This window comes from Sciurus carolinensis, chromosome X (genome assembly GCF_902686445.1).
Source record: "Sciurus carolinensis chromosome X, mSciCar1.2, whole genome shotgun sequence".
NCBI lineage: Eukaryota > Metazoa > Chordata > Mammalia > Rodentia > Sciuridae > Sciurus > Sciurus carolinensis.
Window position 1 is genome coordinate 95239221 of NC_062232.1, and position 12293 is coordinate 95251513.

The following is a 12293-nucleotide window of genomic DNA, read 5'->3' on the forward strand; positions in this document are numbered from 1 at the left end:
GGTTCCTATTAATTTTCAGTGAATATTTGCTGATCTAATGAAGCAAAAAATGGAGGAAGTAATAATTACTTGAGAGTGCCTACTTTTCTTTTGGATTGGGGATTGAACCCAGGGGCACTCTATCACTGAACCACATCCCCAGCCTTATTTTGTATTTTATTTAGAGACAGGGTCTCACTGAGTTGCTTAGGGACTCGCTAATTTGCTGAGGCTGGCTTTGAACTCCCGATCCTCCTGCCTCAGCCTCCCGAGTCACTGGGATTACACTCCCGACTGAGAGTGCCTGCTTGAGTTGGCAGATGCTCAGTCATAACCAAGAGGAAAATATGGGAAGTGCATCAAATGGTTAGTTTTCCAGTTTGTCCAGTTGAGAACGTGAGTTCTTTCTAGATGCACAGGAAAGACGTGTCATTGCCTTTCATATAATTCAAGGACAATGATCTATACATTCTTGTCAGGAAATGTTAGCCAATTCTAAATAGTACATCAGCATTTAAGCCCATTTGAAGAATTAGGTATAAAGCAACGTTTCTTTTGTAAAGAGGAAATTATGAGTAGAAAAATGTGGATTTATTAACTAAAAAATAATTCCACAAAATCTTAACCAAGTTCCTCACAAATGGTAACTGGAAAAAGAGAAAGAGAATTGCCTGTGACAAGTAAGGAGATATTTAGTTGTGACAGTATTGATTCTTTATTAAACAATACTTCATGTGAGACACTGGACTGAATTCTCTGAGTTTTTTTTCTAATTCTGACAGTAATCAATGAAGTATTTATTACTGATCTCATTTGATATGAACAAACAGAGGCCAAAAGGGTAGTGGGCCAAGGTCCTGCAACTACTCAGTGGCAGAGCCTGGATTCTGAACAGAGACCTGCCTGATTCTCGATTCCTATTCCCTTTCCCTGAAGTTGAACCATGTGGTTAGTCGCCATGCTGAATGGATCCAGCAAGGAATTCTGAGGTGTTTACAGGCTTCTCTCCACCCCTTCTCCCCAGCTTGTTCCTCTGCGTAGAGCACAGGGTCCCAACCCCAGCTCTGCGGCCTACAGCACTGGCAAGTGACCCATTGGGCTCTCACCTGACCAATTGGGCATCGAGCAGTGCAAAAGCAAATCCCTCCAAAAGCTGGGAGAGTCACACTGTGGGCTACTCCTGCATGCGGGTGGGTACATATCTCTTGGGTCCTGTGACCCTGCCTAAGAAAAGTGAGGGGGTGGAGAAACAAATTAAATCAAGCAACTCAGTGACTATTACCAGTCAAAGGTGACTGTGTCCACACCAGGCCAATAGCCAATACTCAGTGTTATCCCTGCTATTACATTATTATCATCATTACTAGCTGTGAAGCTCTTAATTTACTCTATCCCCTCTTAGACTCAGTGTGGTAGTCCACAAAAGAAGTTTGACACTACTGAAATGATCTAAGACCATGGCGATTACATGAAAATATAAATTTTCCAAAAATTGCGCATTAAATGTTAAGAGGACAGAGAGAGAAGTGGTTTTCTCCTTTTTGATATAATGAAGATAAAATTCTAATTATCTTGCAAATGTTGATTCATAGATTTTATTTTTTCTACATTCCTACTAGATTCCTGACAAATCAGCCTTCCCTAGCCTCTTCATCCCCCATAAATAAACAGTAGACTTAGACTCAGTCCTAACCCGCTTCCCTTTCCAATTCTTAGAAGTTTCTGTTACATTCAAGGACCTTTCCCATCCTCTTCTTTACTTCAAGATACCTTCAAATACTCAAGTCCCCACTAATCTCTCCTTCTCGCACACAGTTTGGTAATGATCAATTTCTCATTTTAAGTATTCATTTATTTTATTATCTTATTAGCTAATGGGTACATTCTTTGAAAGCACATTTATCTTCTCAAACATCTTAGTACTTAGTGCTGCACCTAGCCCAGTGTCTTACATAAAGTAACAGCTCAATAAATCATTATTGATGGATAAATTTGTGTTCATTATCTATGAAGTTTGGTCATCAATTTTTGTAATCAGAACTAGAGGAAATCTCTAGAAAACTGAGTATTATAGTTTTAGCACCGTATAAAATAAAACAAGACATTGTTTTGCATGGTAAATAAAATATAGACTAAAAACTCACTTAAAATCTAGAAAAGATTAATTTGTAAAATGTGAATCAGTGATAAATTCTCTAGGTAAAATAATAATGCTGAAAGGACACTCACATTTTTCTTGTATTAACTTGCCTTCCTAGGAAGTAGCTTTAAGGGTCCTCTATCAGGAAGAACACAGGGCTCTTAGGTCTAACTCCAAGTTATATTTTTGTTCTGATAAGTAAGTCAACATTGCACTAGAATGTACACAACTTGCACCTTCAATAGAAAGATTACGATTTATTATTTTTGTACAATTAGATGAAATGTTAGTGAAAAATATTTGCTTAAATAATTAAATCCTTATTGATCAATATATGAAAATCCAGTAAAGATGATACTTTTTCCCCAACAATCAGCAAGAATATACTATAATGATTTTTATATCCAGTATCAGGATATATTATTTAAATTATTGTTCTTTCATCTAAAGCTTTTATTAATACTACTGGATGAGGGATAAAAAGAATTTGAATGTCAAGTTCTCGGTTGATATAAAATGGGAGAAGACAGGTCACGTGCCTTCATAGAAACCTCCTCGTCTTTGAGTTTTCAAGTCTTGCCTCCTTTTTGAGATGAAAATAAGTATCTTCTTCCTTAGAAATATGGCAAGGTAGGGTGCTCACATAACCTACTGTGTGAGTGAATGTGTCATGATAGTTTTTTTTACCTTTTTTTTTTGGTATAGAATAAATGCTACTTGAATATCCCCTCTCCCAGCCATACACACAAATATTCCACTGATAACAGCATGATTTTTAAAACTGAATTTCTTAAAATAATAAACAAAATTTTAAAACTTAAATTCTTAAAATAATATAGTCTCAGAGCTTGTCTTAGAGGTTCATGTGGGTAGGTGAGAATCTGTCAACATAATGTCTTTTTCTCAACATTTTTCCTGAGGGAAACATGCTATTTTGTTTCCCTTGTAATTATTTTTGCTTTTTTTTTTTTTTTTTTTTTCTGCTGATCTACTTTAATTACATTTGAAACTTTGAGGAGATGGAAAAATGTGATTATTTAGATAATTTTGTAATATAAGCCATTTTTGTAATAAAGAGGATGAATGCTCTTTGCTACAAACATCTGCCTATAGTTGAATGAAGTGTTATTTAGTATAGAATGTGATATTCAAAAGAAAGGCCATTTATCTGAGAAATGCTTCTTCCCTTCTTACATTTACCCTGTTGCTAGCTTGCTGTATCTGTATTGCCTGTTTGTTTTTGTTACTGTTGAGTTAGCAAATTTCTATCTGGTGCAGATGGTGTAACTGCTATTGTTCTAGTATTTAAAATTCATTCTGCTGCAGGGTGTTTTTATCATTAAATGTCTCATTTAACCATATCAATAAGTTGAATGTATGGATTATTCTGTCTAGGATGTCTAAACCTTTGTTATATATCTGAACATAAAAATGTTCGTTTGTTTCTTTGTTTGTTTTTGGTACCAGGGATTGAACCCAAGGGTGCTTAACCCCTAAACCCTAAGCCACATCCCACTAAGCCACATCCCCGGACCTTTTTTTTTTTTTTTTTTTTTTTTTTTTGACACAGGGTATCACTAAGTAGCTTAGGGCCTCTCTAAATTGCTGAGGCCAGACTTTGAACTTGCCATCCTCCTGCCCCTGGGATTATAAGCATGGGTCACCACACCCAGCAAAATGTATATTTTGATATTATGAAAATTCTATCAAAAGAAACTTTTATTTTCTTTCCCTGAGATGTGATCTCACTATGTTGCTCAGGCTGACCTCAAACTCCTGGGATCAAGTGATCCTCCAGCCTCAGCCTGTTGAGAAGCTGGGTCTACAGGTGTGCTCCACCATCATTTTTTTCTTAATAGAAAACAAATGTTAAGATTTATATCATTAAGATGTTCAAAGGGCTGGGCATGGTGGCACACACTCATAATCCCAGAAATTCTGGAGACTGAAGCAGGAGGATGGCAAGTTCAAGGTCAGCCTGGGAAATTTAGTGATACACTGTCTCAAAAACAAAAAAAAAAGGGGGGTTGGGGGTGTAGCTCAGTGGTAGAGCACCCCTGGTTTCAATCCCCAGCACTTGAAAAAGAGAAAAAAAAAGACATTCAAAGGCATTCTCAGATAATTAGATATAGATAATATAATAATATGATGGTAGATAAATGGTATAGAATTTTAAGTCATTAATTATATATGAATTGATCATAGACTTTACTTGTTTCTTTTGCTAATTCCTCCATAATTTATTCCCAAATAAATTAAAAATCATGATGTATATTTCCATAGTTTGTGAATAAGTTGTTTAGATATATTTTTAAACTTCAAATTTGGGTCTGTATTTCATAGATACTAATAGCATTCCCCCTCATCCATTCCACATAGAAAGCCATCAGATTTCATATTCTACCATTAGAAAGGAATTAAAGGCAATGCCAATTTTTTTTTACTCTCAACTCTATTTTCAATATTGAAATGATTAAAATGGAACCACAAAAGTTTTACATTTGATTTTATCCTTACAGTTTTAAAAGTAAGGCAACAAATGAATACTTTGCAGAAATATTCATAATAACTTTTACAGAAATCATGTGTACGCATAAGAATTTTATAAATAGAATTCCACTACTCGTCATGACTTTTCAATGCTTACTACTTTAGAAACAATTCTACTCAACATAATCCACAAATTATAAACAATATCCCATAACTGGACTGTTGAAGAATCAACAGTGGAATGATTCTAATTTAACACGTGCTGATAAAATCCACTACTATTATAGTGACCATACATTCCAGTGTTTCCAGGAGGGTCACAGTTTATACTTACTGCATTATTATCAATAGTAATTTCTTTGACTCTCAAAAGTATCCTAATTCAGATGCTAAATTACATACTTATCTTTATGCACCCACATAAAAGATATTACATGCTGTCATATATAAAGAAACTGAACAAGCGTCCCTTATCTGGAGGAATATGCGGAACATATTAATGACACTACACACACACACACACACGCACACACACACAATCATTGCATATAATCTCCCCTTTTTTGTATCAAAACTCTAAATTTGTGGTACAGCCAGTAAGTACTGTCTGGGAATTCAGAGAAAAGATCAATGGATATAGACTAGTTAGGTAAGGCTAGTTTAATGGAATCACTGTACTTTAAGGTGTTGTAGGCATGAAGTCAAATGGACAAAGTTACAGGGATGGAAATAAATATAAAATATAGTCTACAACTGATCAACCAACAGTGGAAAAGACTGGGTATAGAAGAAAGTTAAGGTGGAAAGAATAACAGATAAGGACTCAGAATATATAGTTTCTTGTCCCAGCTCTGCCACTAGTTAACTTTATGTCATCAAGTACATTATTCTTCCCTTTAGCATTAGTTTCTTCATCTGTAAAATGAGGGATTGGACTGGATTTATTCATTCTTCAGTGTTTTCATGGTGAAACTACTTTGTGCAAGGCACAACACTAAGGACTATGTAAATGAGCCTGAAAGTTCCTTTCCCGCTCTAACTTTTATGGCAGACACTCTTTTCACCTATGTTTCCAGTTTCATACTTATAAGTCAGTTTGGGATCATGTGCTTCTCTATTAAAGAAGAACATGTCTTGCAGGTAAGTGACCACAAACTAACAAATATTCATTGTCTTAAACTGAATTTTTTCCTTCCAAATACTCTTTATTTCCTAATTGGATTAGGACCATATTTTCATTTCCTGCCATAGTGAAGCAACCCAGAATAGTAGGGTACTCTACCATGAAGAGTTGGCATTGCATATTTTCACAGTGAAAGTTGCGTTGTACTACACGTAACAGGTTACAGCCAACTCAGCTAGGAAGCATGAATGTTATGCAGTGTTCTTCTTGGTCCCTTTTCACAACTGAGGTCATTTCCCCATTTGCTGGACCTCCCATTCCTGGAATCTTGCTCTTACTCCCAATGATAATTGCCTAACAGGAGATATCATGCTCTCTGGAGTGGAGTTATAGCAACTGAGCAGCAAGGAATTCTACCAAGTCCAAGAAGTTGAGATGTCGTCTGTGAATCCAGCTGGTTCAAGGCTGCAGGCCCATTTCCCTTGACAGCTTTTTCTATTGCAGGGAGTGGGGAAAGTGGCCCTAAACCATCAGAATGGATCATACATCACTCTTGATGATATGCATGGACACTCCCCTCCATTAACTGGAGAAGCTGGAAATAAATCTAAGGAGCAGGAGACATTATTTTTACTTGTCTGATCTTTATTATGTATTTTTAAATTGTGCTATGAGAAAAGTGGCTATATATTTATCCATAAATATAACTCGAGGCTTCTTAATATAGTACATACAAAATACAAGATATTTAAATTGACTCTTGGTTCTTTTACCTTTGTTTATCAAAGAATGGAGACATTTTGAGGGGCATGGGCAGGACAGAAGTGCCAGAATGTATTGAAGTACAACTGGAAATCCACCTCTGACTAATGTTTGCTTTCAGTATTGATATTGGTGGTCATAGTGCTAGTAATAGGACAGGGGTTGGAAAGAATTCAGGATTTTATAAAGAATTGTAATACTATAAGTAAGAAGAGTAGGGGACTGTAATAGATGTTGGATCATAAATGAGTGCTACAAGGAAAGCAAATAATGGTAACTTAAATCTGAGGGTACGTATTTTCTCCATTATTTCACTTTTATACACAGAATGATTATAAACATTACTACAAGAGTTTCCCCTTACATTTGGTGTAGTTAGGCAAATGAAGTCCTTCTGGGAAAATACTCAAAATCATTCACTAATTTAAAAAACAAAACAAAACAAAAAAAGTGTGCTGGGCATAGTGGCACACTCCTATAATCCCAGAGACTTGGGAGGCTGAGGCAGGAGGACAGCAAGTTCTAGGCAAGTCTCAGCAACTTAATGAGACCCTGTTTCAAAATAAAAAAGTAAAAAGGACTGGGGATGTAGCTTAGAGATAGAGCACTTGCCTAGCATGTTAAAGCTCCTGACTTTAATTCCCAGCAACACACACACACACACACACACACACACACACGTGAATTCTAAGTTATAAGAAATTTCTACTAGTATTCCACATAGTTCTATGGAAAATTTTAAACTTTCTTTTTTTTTTTTTTTTTTTTTTCAGAAAAGCTCCTTTAAATCTGTAAATGTACCGAACCAACTACATAAAGCCTTAAATCAGAGATATGAACATCTGAAAACTAACTGATAGCAGCTAGAAATAGCATTATAAGTAAACGGCTGGGAATCTGTCTTTTCAAATACACAGCAAGAGAGTTATAAATCCATCTCTGTTTTATTCTGCCAGCTATGTTAGACTATTCTACCCCCTAACTTTATAAAGCCCTTAAAACTTTGAAAACTTCTGACTAAATGGAGAGAAATAGGAAGAGGACAAGCAAGAAGCATATGGACTTGGTTGACAATGTGCTGAAAGATTAAGTTGCAGAAATCTCTAAGTGTATGTATAAAATAAAAACCAAATTGAAAGTAGATTATTTATTTTGAAAATGAGCTCAACTATTTCAGGATCTGAAAGCAAACACAATTCAAATCCCTACTCCCTTTGTGTGTGTGTGTGTGTGTGTGTGTGTGCGTATTTAATTGTTCTGGCAAAATACGAGTAGGATCCAAAATAAGAATAAGATCCTAATTCTGTGCCTCATCCCAGAACTTCCTAAAGATTGTTGACATCTTACTGAACCATCACAAGGGGTCTGGCATAGGAAGGGAAATTAAGATGCTAACTTACACTGGCATCTAAAAGGGGTCAAACAGCCTTAGAAAACCCAAAGGACCAAAACATTGACCAAAGCAAACTTGTTTTTAAAAAGGCAGTGGCAAGACTTCATTTTTTTGTTTCTGTGTGTGTGTGTTTGTTTTGTTTTATTTTTTATTTTTATTTTTTTCAATTAGGAAAGTTAAGATTGCCTAATTACAAAAAGGAAGGAAACTGAATTGAGACCTATAGGATGGTGGGTATTTCCTTTCTTCCTGAAGAGAGATGAAACTTTCCTGAGACAGAAAGGATAGTAAGTGGGCTGGTGTTATGGCTCAGTGGTAGCGTGCTCACCTAGCATGCGTGAGGCCCTGGCTGAGGAGCACCACATAAAAATAAAGATATCGTGTCCACCTATATGAAAGGATAGTAAAAGATCATTTGCACCCATTGTGTTACAAGGCAACTAACTGGGCCCTATACCGAAGTTACAGATAATTTTGCCTTCTTAATGTGGAAAGAAATGACCAATTAAATGGTATGCTTCACTGATTTTTTCCTAACAATCCTACTCGTGGAATTTTAGAAACAGGGAGTACTCTTTCAGAGGAGCAAATGTGTACCTACTGCTGTCCCAAACCATGCAGTGAAAACCAACCAAGGGGCAACAGGAGTACAGTACAATATAGAAATTCACAAGTTCAACACGGCGTTCATCAGTATTGATCGTTCAAGTAGAGATTTAACAAAATCTGTCACTCTCCGTATTTGAAGTGAAGAGGCATGAAATGTTACATTACTAAGGCCTTTAGGTTAGTAGACATATAGATCAAATATGTTGCCCATGGAATAATGATTCCTTACAAAGTGATCATTTGTCTTATGTTTTTGACCATTAAATAATGCTTTCTTTATCAATTGTTTCACTAATAGTCTATAGGAAGAACAAATATCCTTAATATTTGGGGTTTTGCTTTTGTTTGAGTAACTCCATAAGTGAACATTTGATTTGGTATATTTATTATGAAAAGAAAAATAGCTCTTCTTGTTACAAAAAATAGTTCTACAAATATTTTAATCAAACATTCTTTGATTTCTATGTATGCGATAAACCATGTGAAATAAACATTTCAAATACTGTTTATTGATGACTAAATTATAAATATTGTTAAATGCTATTTACAGTTTCTTTGAGGAATTTGGTTTTTCAAGGAAAGCATCATGATCATGGTATGGGCATGTTGATTAAGCAATTCTTCACCTCTCCAGAAGGTTATATTCTGCCATAATATAAGGTATCCTGGTTTGTTCGGGTAATGTTTTCAATCTAAAATCTAGGAGGCAGGTGCTCACTTGTCCTCCTCCATGCTTGGAAAATACAGGGAGGAGGCCATAGTGGCAACTGTCACCATGATTGATTTCGTTGGGATAGAAGATTGACCAGCTGGTTGCAATCAATCTCACAACAGTGAAACTGATACATTTAAACTCCTCAAGGCAGAAAAAAAAGAGTACTGTTTTGAAATTTAAAGATTCTTGAAATGCAAGACACTTTTATCATTTGTTCTAACAACACAATGTAATCTTTAAGGCATGTGTTGTTCCGTGACTATAATGCTGCAGTGATAAAATGTAAACTCCAAAGATAAAAATACAGAGTGATAAAAGGACTGACATTCTTTGTTTTAATTTGTATCCAACCTTGTATAATGTATCATCAAAATTTTTTTGTAAGAGTATAATTAGGTCTGAGAAGATTAATATATGACCTTGATATTTTACAATCTTCCTATTCTTGAGTTTGAAGTGTACTACAGCTGAAGCTCAAGCCAATAAATAAGATCGTTTTATGGAACTGTGTAACTCTCAAAATCAACATCTGAAGAGATTGTGGTATACCGTAACATTGAAATCACAATAATTACAAAGTAAATGTAATCATAATTAAAATACAAACTTAGCATTCATTTATTTGACAACTATTTACATAACTACCTAATATCTGCAAGTATTTTCTATTCATAATCTATTCTTAATAATAATTATCTCAGCAAATTCAGGAATGGAAGTAGTATTACCTTCAATTGAATGCTGATAATGCATCCCTGAACCATGAAAAATAGGATTGGATTTTATCACTCTGAACATCCCTTCTTAAATGTACTTTACACTTGCTTTGAATGAAGAGGTGAAACATAGATATTGTTAAGCACGATTATTGAGTAGGAATCATCAAGGAAAGCTTCTTACAACTCTAGCTCGAGTGAAGTACGCAGATCAGAAAGTCGAACACTGAATTTTCCCAATCACATTGTGCTATTTACACCACCATGGGTAGAATTCCATCCACATTTTGATCTTAGGAGACTCAAAACTCATTCTACACAAAAGCTGTGTGTTACAGTGTTTTCAGACTGTTCTATATCGAAACAAAGCTTAACAGTAAATATTGCACTTTTGATTGCAAGTTATGTGTATTTCAAAAATTATTGAAATTCACTTGAATTTGACTTCTAATGCAATTTGCAAGAGTGTCTTGAAGACATACTAAATACCAGCCTCTATGCTAAATGTAATGAAGACAAAAATATATTCTGTACGTTGAGGCAGTTTACAATCTGGCAGGTCAGATCTCCTGACATCTTTTCAAACTAGGACCCTTCTACCTTGTACATTTATGCATTTGAGTTACATCATCTTTTATTTTATTGTGTTTTCTGGGTTATTTTGCTTTCCGTTTTTTTGGCTTTTTGCAGAGCTGGGGGTGGAACCTAGGGCCTCGTGGGCTAGAGGAGCACTCTGTCACTCATTCACGTCCCCAGTTTCTGTTTTTGTTTGTTTCTCAAACTCAAAAGATTAAGTGTTCATTGGTAGTAGATTTTCTGCATAAACTCACACTAGACTGTTTTGGCATAGAAAACTCAGACTGACATTTTTCTTTTAACAAAAACCAGTTTTGTGCTTTTGCTTGGTCTTTATATTTAAGAACATGAAATCAGGACTTCTGTACCCTATTGGAAATTCTTCTGATGTCGTGGTTTCAGTTAGTATAGTCTCATTTAAAGATGAAGAATCAATTCTGTGAAATGAAAGTGACTTTCAGACTAGCTCTTATACTGATTTCATCAGCTTCTGAAGTAAAAAAGAAATAAACATAAAAATAATAAATCCATGTCTTTAGAAACTTGGCTAGATGCAGATGGTCATCCATATAGGATCAACAAGGAAAAGTTAATTTTCTTTTAACAAATAGTTTTGACATTTTACTTTTTTCCTCATTAAAGTTCAAATTGCTCTCAAGAATAAACACTATGTTTCTCAGCAGATAATAATGAAAAAAAAAGATCATTGAGAAAGGAGGTTAAGCTCCTCCATCAGGATATGGTCTTCATTCAGGTGGTCATAAAATAAATTGTATTAATTTCCATACAACTTTGGAAATATCGAATCTGCTATTGAAGTTAACTTAGTTCTTGTTAGTGGACCTTACATGAAAAAAGATGCAATTCAAGCCGAAAAGAGAGAATTGCTATAAATTATAACTTTGAGTTTTTAATTAGTAATGTGATATCATTTATATCAAAAGTTCTTAAAAACTTGGGCTTGGGGATGTAGCTCAGTGGTACAGAGTGGGCTTACCATGCATGAGACCCCAGTTTCTATTTTAAGTACCACCAAAAAAAAAACCAGAAAAATGTTCTAAAAAACTTGACTACATATCTCATTTTGAATCTACTGTAGGAATATACAAGTTAGCATTGGGTTTTTTGTTTGTTTGGTTGGTTTTGTTTTTGCAGTGCTGGCAATGGAACCCAGAGTCTTATGCATGCTGAGTAAGTGTGCTACCTCTGAGCTCCATTTCCAACCCCACAAGTTCATGTAACATGGATAGATGCCATTCAGATTCATACAGAATGAATATTGATATATGTTTTTATTTAGCTTTGATACATAAGTTTTTCATTGGTTTTGCTTGGTTTGTTTTATTTGTAGGAATGCTGTAACTTAATGCTTCCCAGTTTCTGAATTTCTTTAGAGAAGTATAATGTTGTAATGTAGGACATTGAAGTTAGTTTTTATAGGAATTAATTTTTAACAAATTAGTTTTATAGAGAAAAATTTCTTGGCCTGCCCGTGAATTGTCAGTTTATTACTGACAGACAGATTCATTTTCTTGTTAGCAATAATTTTAGCCCCCAAAGATTTGATACTGAACTCCCAAACTTTTGCACGGTGATGTTATTGACGAGCAAATCCAGAAAAAAATCAATGGAGTTTGCAAAATGGGATTCATTTTCTAAGAAAATAATTTGAAACTAGGGGACACAATTTTTCAAAAGGAGAAACAATCTTGTCAGTACATTGGTTATAAACTTTGTGATATCAGACTATTGTTGCTTCCTTTTTGGTTTATCATTCCATTCTATGTAAG

The 12293-nt window shown here is 35.0% G+C and overlaps 1 protein-coding gene and 1 non-coding gene across 2 annotated transcripts in view; both read left to right on the forward strand.

The window, feature by feature from the left end:
* Nucleotides 1-12293, forward strand: part of Htr2c (5-hydroxytryptamine receptor 2C) — a 249819-nt gene that overhangs the window by 36593 nt on the left and 200933 nt on the right. The window lies entirely within an intron of this gene.
* On the forward strand, nucleotides 1054-1181 carry LOC124972756 (small nucleolar RNA SNORA35). Its single transcript, XR_007106534.1, has one exon. It is a non-coding gene; the product is annotated as a small nucleolar RNA SNORA35 (small nucleolar RNA).